This window comes from Coffea arabica, chromosome 11c (assembly GCF_036785885.1).
Source record: "Coffea arabica cultivar ET-39 chromosome 11c, Coffea Arabica ET-39 HiFi, whole genome shotgun sequence".
NCBI lineage: Eukaryota > Viridiplantae > Streptophyta > Magnoliopsida > Gentianales > Rubiaceae > Coffea > Coffea arabica.
Window position 1 is genome coordinate 19,541,206 of NC_092330.1, and position 8,150 is coordinate 19,549,355.

An 8,150-nucleotide genomic window follows, 5' to 3' on the forward strand; every position below is an offset into this window, starting at 1 on the left:
GCGCGCGCGCGTGTGCCATTTTTGTCGTTTCCGCACTTGCGCGTGCCAATTTTACCGTTTTGCTTGTTTTAAGTACGTTAGTTGCCGTTTGTGATATATTGTGACATAATCTTCGATTTCAGACAGTGGTGAGCTAGGCGGAGCCGGTGGGGCCCACTACTAGCCAACACACAAAGTGAATTCCGCCTTTGTACTACTTTTGGTATTTTGAGTAAGTATTCAGGCCGCGCTTACGTGTTAGTTGTTATGTGTTTCGATATGTATGAAAAGGGTACCTAGGCGAGGGTGTACTTTATCGCACTCGACCTAAACCCTAATTTTCGCACCTATTTGTACATGACATATGTATATGAATCATTTTGGAACTAAACCCCTTGAGCTTGTGGCTCGGGGTGACTTTTGAATAAATTTTGTGAAGTTTGTGAGTTTGGGGCCCGATCTCATGACCTAGATGGACTATTCGAGCCGGTTAGGGCTTGGTCGAAGTCAGTCCAACTTAGTCTGAGATCACCAAGTTTGTAGGTTCATGTTATGAACCAATTTTGTGAATCCGGTTCACCGAGAAGGTGACCAAGTTTGTGAACCAAGCTTGCGCAGCAAGTTCAATTTCGTTCGCCCGGGCAAGTTTGTGAGGTGACTGGCCAGTGAGGGTGATAAGGTGTCGGTGGGTGTACAAGTGAAGTTCTACGGACCATTGAGTGTGGTCGACGGAGTGTCGGCAGGAGATCATACATGACACATGAATTGGCTTTGGAGCCACCCGTATCCTTATTATATGATGTTGTTCTTTTCTGCTTTTGCTTTACTCTAAATGTGTAATTGTTGCTACGTGAATTTATGCTTTTACCCCCTGTTTACTTACTAAGCTTCTAGCTTACCCCGTTTCCTTTGTTTTCCTTAGCAGGGGACGACGCGGGGAACTTTGGGACTCTGCCGCTAGTATAGTTAGGTTGTTTGTAATAGTGAGACATCTAGCATGTTTGTTTTTGTTTTGGTGGTTTGTATAAGAACTCTTCTTAGGGTCTATCTTTTGCTGGTTGTGGTTATAATGTATTAGAGTGGTTTGACTCGAGACTTTTGAAGATGTAAATATAACTTTTGGGATTGTATATATTGTATATAGTGCTCTTTCGATTTATCTAGTTTTATTGCTTTAAGTTTTGAGTCCTGGCGCGAGCTAGGCAGGCGGCCCGCCGATACCCTTGGGTTCGCCCTTGGGAGAAGTGGGGTCGTCACATTGAAGGTTAGTTTGCATGAGTTTACAACCCTAGCAAGAAAATAGGTTAGAGGGCTTGAGGAAACCATTTACCTTACTTTAATCTCTAGGCTAGCAGTCTTGAGGAGTCTTGTAGGTAGCTGCCTTGAGGATATGTTGCTTGGTTAATGTTGTTTGTGTGATGAATGAAAGGATTACGGTTAAAAATGGAGAGAAAGTTGGAAAATTTGGGAGGTTGAGCTGGCTGAAAATTCTGACTGTGTTGATCAGTTTTTATTTCAAAATTTTGATGCTTGGATAACTGTGAAATTGATAGATATATGTTTTATATTTTGTGCACAAAGTACCTTCCAAAAATCGTTTCATTTGGTTGCATAAAACTTGAGTTTTGGCAAGATTCAAATCTGGAAAAACGTATAGCAGGGGTTCTCAGACAGTGTTCTTCGTTCGAACGTAACTCTCTGTACAAAAGTCAAAATTGAGTGCTGTTTATGGCATTCAAAACTAGACATTCATACCTTTCCAATGGTATAAAAATCTCCTACTGGTTCATTTTGAGTGAACCGCAGTGAGTCGGCAAAGTTGGTTGTTCTGTTTTGACTGTTCATACGAATAAAACTGGAAGCTGCATATTGTGGCTTGATTTTGTCCCATTTGTGAAAAGATTTTCAAAATAATGTCTTCTGATAAATTGTAGCTTTTTGAACCTAGTTTCTAATGCCACCAACCATTCTCAATTTGAGTTTGTATAGAGTTAGATAGGGCTTGATTTCAAAAATGTGACAAAGCTGGGAAACTGGAAGTTTTTCCTTTCTTGCTGACCGAATGGTCAAACCTGTTTTGGGAGGATATATTTCAAAAATTTTAGTGTCATTTAACCATAAATTGGTTATTAAATGTTTCTGGAACCTTAGTTTCAAAAATGGATTGAATTGGGATTCATTTCATTGGACAAAACCTTTGGAAAGAAAGAAAGAGTGGGTTGGCAGATTTGCTTTGAAAATTTCATGAACTTTAGTCGTTTTGTTAATTGCCTTCCCACATGAGTTTTTGCCTATAATTTTTGATATAGAGGTATTCCACATATGGAAGTTTAAGTATACCAAATTTGGTGCAATTTCAATATTATTTCGATATCCAAATGATGCCCAAAGATTGCTCTTCAAATCTGGAAATTCACTGATCAGTTTGCAAGATTCAGCTGACTTTAAACTGTTATATCTTGATGCTCAAAACTCCGAATTTAGTTCCGTTTGTCGTGTTTGAAACCTTGTTTGAAACTATTATTGTGTTACAAATTTCAATGGCTTATTCACTTTCTGTGAATTATGCCGAATTTCCAAAGATTGTTGGAAAACCAAGACTGGTTCAAACCTGTCTTCTTGGAACTGAAACTTTGAGCTGAACAATGAATGCTTTCCATTTAGAATGTTGGAAAAGTATCTTTTAGAAACTTTTAGTACTTCGAACCTAGTTTCCGACAGTATAAATTTTTTCATTTTTGGACATGCCAAACCCAAGATCTGATTTTCCCAAGATTGTCGCGCAAAACGGAAATTTTTTGATTTCTTAGGAAATGAGTTTTTGAGAACTTGTTACTCTCTCCCGATATCAATAGACCATTTTAAACTCGATTTCATGAAGAGGCAAGTCTCTCTTGGGACTTTAAATCCTCACTTTTGAACCTCGATTTTCGAGAGATTTAAAGTTCTCTTTCATGACATTGTCTTAGTATTGCACAAGTGTACATTCTTCCTTGTTGGCAAGGGGTTTGTACGCATTTGTGAGTGATAGCCAATTATTATTTCTTCAGGCGCTCAAGAGGATCTTCAAGAGAATTTCGGAGTGGACGCCTAAAAGCTTATTTGCTCACTTACTCACTTTTTGACTTGGTGAGTGTCAAGTGCATGATTTGTTGTGGAATATGTGAATTGCTTCTTGTTAATCATATGAATTAGAATTGCCGAGACGAGTGTGTATTTTATCGCACTCGTTCTCTTTTAAATGAAATTATGATCGAATTTCGCTATGTGAATTGATATTCGACTTGTGTGAAGTGATGTGGTTGTGAATCGTATTTGTGATCGTCGATTGGAGCGTTGTCTCGTCGACTTATATGTATATTTGGGGGATGCCCAAACTTATAGGCTAATCTTGTGACTCGAACCGGCATGGGTTTGGTCGAGAAGCTTGGTGAACCATGAGAAATTCGTAAAGCTCGATCTATTTGAGAGATCTCGCTTGGCATACTCGAGTAGTATCGCCTTTCTAAATGATGAGCGGGCTCGGAACAGGGGGTGTAACGGTGAACGGGATTCGTGAAGTAAAACGATATTCTACGGACTAAATATACCTACCCGGTTAACGGAGTGTCATCACGCGAAGGTATATGATCGAGATTCGACAAAACAAGTGGAATCTAGTTCCTGAGAACTCCTGTATCCTTATTGAGTCTGTTTTATTTTAAATTGTGAATTACTTGAATGTTATAGCTTTATTTCTCGCATAAGTGCTATTGCTACTTGAACTATGTGTTTGCATACTTTTCTTGGCCTCACTGAGCATTAACTCATCCCATTAGCTTTGTTTTCCTTAACAGGAGTTGAATGGAAAGAATTATGGAGAAACCAACTTGATGGACTTTTGATTAGGATTTTGAATGTAATTGTTTAGACAACTTTTGGACATTGTATATTTTGGGGAATGTTGATGTACTTTTGGTATCTTGTAATGTAAGATTTGTATATTTATTAAGGAAGCGACCCTTTCTTTATATCTTCAACTTTTAGTATTGATTGAGTATCCATAAGTTGAATTCGTCTCGTAGTGAGTCCTGGCGAGAGCTATGCAGGCATCTCGTCGATACCTTTGGGTTCGCCCTAAGGAGAAGTGGGGGCATCACAGAAACCAGAATGCAATACTCAAGCATCTTCTAATATGGACTTTGTGGACACTGTAGCCAATGAAAATCCACCTAAATCCATCCTAAGTGGAGTTGAATTTGAAGAAATCATTATTGAAGCTATGGAATGTGAGAAGGAAGTTAACAGCAAATTCAATAATGTACAAAGTGTGAATATACATGAAATAAAAGTCGAAGGAAGTGATAATGAAAAAGAAAGTGCATTGTGCTTGAGTGAGAACATGAGTGAGAGTTCTCTTGAGATCGAGAGTATGATTGTAAAAACTGAGAGAATTAATAAGAGTACTTATTTATCTACTAGCAATCCTAACTTTGCTTTATTTTGTGTTTATTATTTTGTGCAGGTTAAGCAAAGTGCAATCGCCTTGGTCTTAAGTTGTTCAATTCCTACATCTATTGGAGAGTTAGAGAGCTTTCACGGAATTGGAGTCTTGAGTGTTGTTTCGATTTGTTATCAACATATGTCCAAACTTCAAGTTAGGGATATTTTATTTGTTGATCAGCCAATTGCCATGTCAAAGGGAGTGGCTATACTTGAACTTTGTTCCATGTTTTCTTATAATTTCGATAATGCTGTTCCAATCTTTCTTTGTCCATTTTTTAGTTCATTCGACACTAACTTCATTGTTTCATTTGTAGATCCAAAGCTGTCCATTTTTATTTAGTTTCATCCATGCAAGATATGCAAAGTTGTAAAGATGTGTCATATAAACATCAAGTAGTGATGGATTGTACTACCTTACATAACCAGATTAGAAGTTTTTCTAGTCTATTTAAGCATCGCTATGAAGATCCCTATCTAGTAGATGTAAATGATAAATTTTTAAGTGATTTCATACCTACAAGTACTTACGTGTCAGATTAGAAGTTTTTCTAGTCTACTTAAGCATCCCTATAAAGATCCCTATCTAGTAGATGCAAATGATAAATTTTTAAGTGATTTCATACCTACAAATACTTACTATTTAATTTCTTTTGTAGGTGCCAAATTTACAATCCGAGACAAAGAGTTCATGCGAGTGGTTATAGAGATTGTTTGTGAACATCTTAGAGTAAAGTGGCACTACAATTAGCTTTGGATACATTGGTACATCTCTTAATTGAAGACTTTGCTCATGAGTTCCTTACACTTACATAAGCGCCATGCAATGTGGTATGCTCACATGAAGGTGTTGCCCGAAGTGCTGCATTTTCTCCAATCTGTCAATTTGAACGCAAATCACTTTCAAGAGGAGGGGTATGATACGAACATGTGATCAATGGCGTCAAATTCGAAAGATGATTCAAGATAAAGAGCAGCCGATTCATTGAAACTCAACAAATCCGAATTCCTTGGTTTGGAATAGTTTTCCATAATTTATCATTATTTTAGCTTATAACTATTGTGTGTCATTTGCTTGGAAAATTTCAACCATGTGTGTTTCGCTATTTCTAGTAAATAGTAGGTGGTTAATTAGTTAATGTTGAGCCGTTTGTTTCATACAATAAAGACTAAGGTCATGTTGACCATAATTAAGCCAATTTGAGTTAGTTAATTTCTTATTCTAATCGAGTTAGAATTTTCGAAAAGTAGTTAATCATTTCTAAATTGGTTTAGGTCTTTGAGTCTTGTAAAAGGCTATAAATAAGTCTCAAGTATCAACGTTTTTTATAGTCAAATCAGATGATGAATAAATTTGACATGACACATTTTTGTTATATATTTTGTAATTAATTCGCTCATATTATTCTATCAAATATGCATTAATTGGTGGATTCTATTCACTTTTGAAAATTTATATTTATTACAGGGAGCGGAACAAAATATCGTAAAAAAGTGCTAATTTGACGGTAGTCAGCAGAAGAGTTTGAGTAGTAGTCAACAAGATAGAGACTAATTCGGTTCTGTTTCCTTATCTAGTGGAAAATATGCAGCAGATTGGGGGAAAATTTCGGACACTTCCTTTTTCTTTATTTTTGGTAGTTTCTAAAGGAAAAGGAAATCAACAAGGACTAGGACTTTTTTCCTGTGCTTTCTTGATAGCCGTATAGGGGTAGACAAAAAGGATAGAGAGGAATTAGATAGGAGAATAGTATACCACTTTTTATGACTTTTTAGCTTTTGACTTTTTTGTCTTATTTGGTTGTTCTTTCAATTGTTCCATCGGATTGATCATCTCAATTGTGAGACAATGTATGCAACAATTAATTATGCAATTGTGTGTGGGTTTTCCTCAACGAAGATGAACTAAATTTCTTTTTCTAGTTAAGGAGCAACGGAAGCTCTGGTTCATCTAAAAATTGTGAGATCGAATTAATTTTATTTATTTCTCTTATTTACTGGTATTCGCATCCTCTCTGTTGGTAGTGTTTATGGTTGTTTCGTTAATTAAATGTCTTGGGTCCGGATGTTGAATTAATTTAGCAACTTAATTTCAATTGGAGCGTTAAATCCGTAATTATTTAATTGCTCTAAAATAGTGACAACTCGCATGATTGAATTTGTGTCAGGAAAATACGCAGGCTAATCTAAAATAACCCTGGTAATGTGTTGTTTGGTTAGATAGGGCTTCTCTAATATATAAGGCAAATTGGGGAATTAAATCTTACGGGCGTACCTAGGATTTTTTTCCGATTAGGGTAGTGATTAACGGGCGTACTTTAGTTATTGACACAGTAACGAGAAGTTGACTGTCATCGCTTGTTTGACAGTTATAACCTATTTATTAGTTAATAATTGAAATTATCTTTGCATTGAGGATCAATTAGGTGAACCATTGCCGAATTTATTTCTTGACTAGAGCTTAGTTATTATTACTTTGTTTTTAATAATTTGTCATTTAATCTTTAGTCGGCTATTTATTTTTATCCGAACATTTAATTATTGCCGTTGCTACAAAAAAATCCCGTATTGTCAATTTGAACTTCAAAACAGACAAATATCCTTTATCCCTGTGGATTTGACCATGCTTATCACTATCTACAGAAATTATATTTTGTTTGAACAGGTATTTATTATTCCACAAGTTCGACAACCTGTTAATTTTTGGCGCCGTTGCCAAGGACTGGCGTTAGTTAATTTGTTTCATTTTAAGTTCATTTTTTTAATTTTTTGATATTTTTCTGGTTTATGCCTCATTCTTTTCGTACAGGTAAATTAATTTTCGACCCTGAAACAGAGAAGACCGCGCGCCGGACACGAAAAGAGACCAGACAGCTCAGGGAAGAGCAATCTAGTGCTGCATCTCAGCGACTTGATCCTGAAGTCGAGTCAACAAGTTTGCTTGGTGATACTTAGAGTAACTTGGATCGAGAAGAAGTCATTATGGCTAATGCACAAATACTAAGGGAGTTGGCTGTTCCTAATTTAAATCAGCAGCCCTTATGTATCACTTTTTCGAATTTAAATAATAACACCCCGTTTGAGTTAAAATCTGGCCTAATCTATCTTTTACCATCTTTTCATGGTTTACCAGGTAAGGAGTCTCATAAGCACTTGCAAGAGTTCGATGTTGTTTGTAATAGTATGAAACCCCCGAAAATTATGAAAAAACAGATAAAAATGAGGGCATTCCCCTTCTCTCTCAAGGACTCAGCAAAAGACTGGTTGTACTACCTATTTCTAGGTAGTATCACCACTTGGGAGCAATTGAAGAAAAAGTTTTTGGAAAAATACTTTCCTACATCTCGACCTGCAAGTCTGAGGAAGGAGATATGCAGTATCAAGCAACATCTAGGAGAATCGCTCTATGATTATTGGGAGAGATTCAAGAAGTTATGCATCAAGTGCCCTCAACACCAAATAAGCGAGCAATTGCACATCCAGTATTTTTATGAGTAACTACTTTTCAGAGACAGGAGTATTATTGATGCTGCAAGTAGAGGGGCACTGGTGAACAAAAATCCTCGAGAAGCATGAGAGTTGATTGAAGAAATGGCCGAGTGTCGCGCCCCACTTTTTGATAATGTGTGGTGTGTGAAAGTAGTGTGTATGTGAACGTGTGTGAAAAAATGAAAATAAGAGACCGTGGG

At 36.7% G+C, this 8,150-nt stretch overlaps 1 non-coding gene across 1 annotated transcript; it reads right to left on the reverse strand.

The window, feature by feature from the left end:
* Positions 1–7,815: 7,815 nt before the first annotated feature.
* LOC113728366 (small nucleolar RNA R71) lies at positions 7,816–7,922 on the reverse strand. Its single transcript, XR_003458089.1, has one exon. It is a non-coding gene; the product is annotated as a small nucleolar RNA R71 (small nucleolar RNA).
* Between the last annotated feature and the right edge of the window lie 228 nt (positions 7,923–8,150).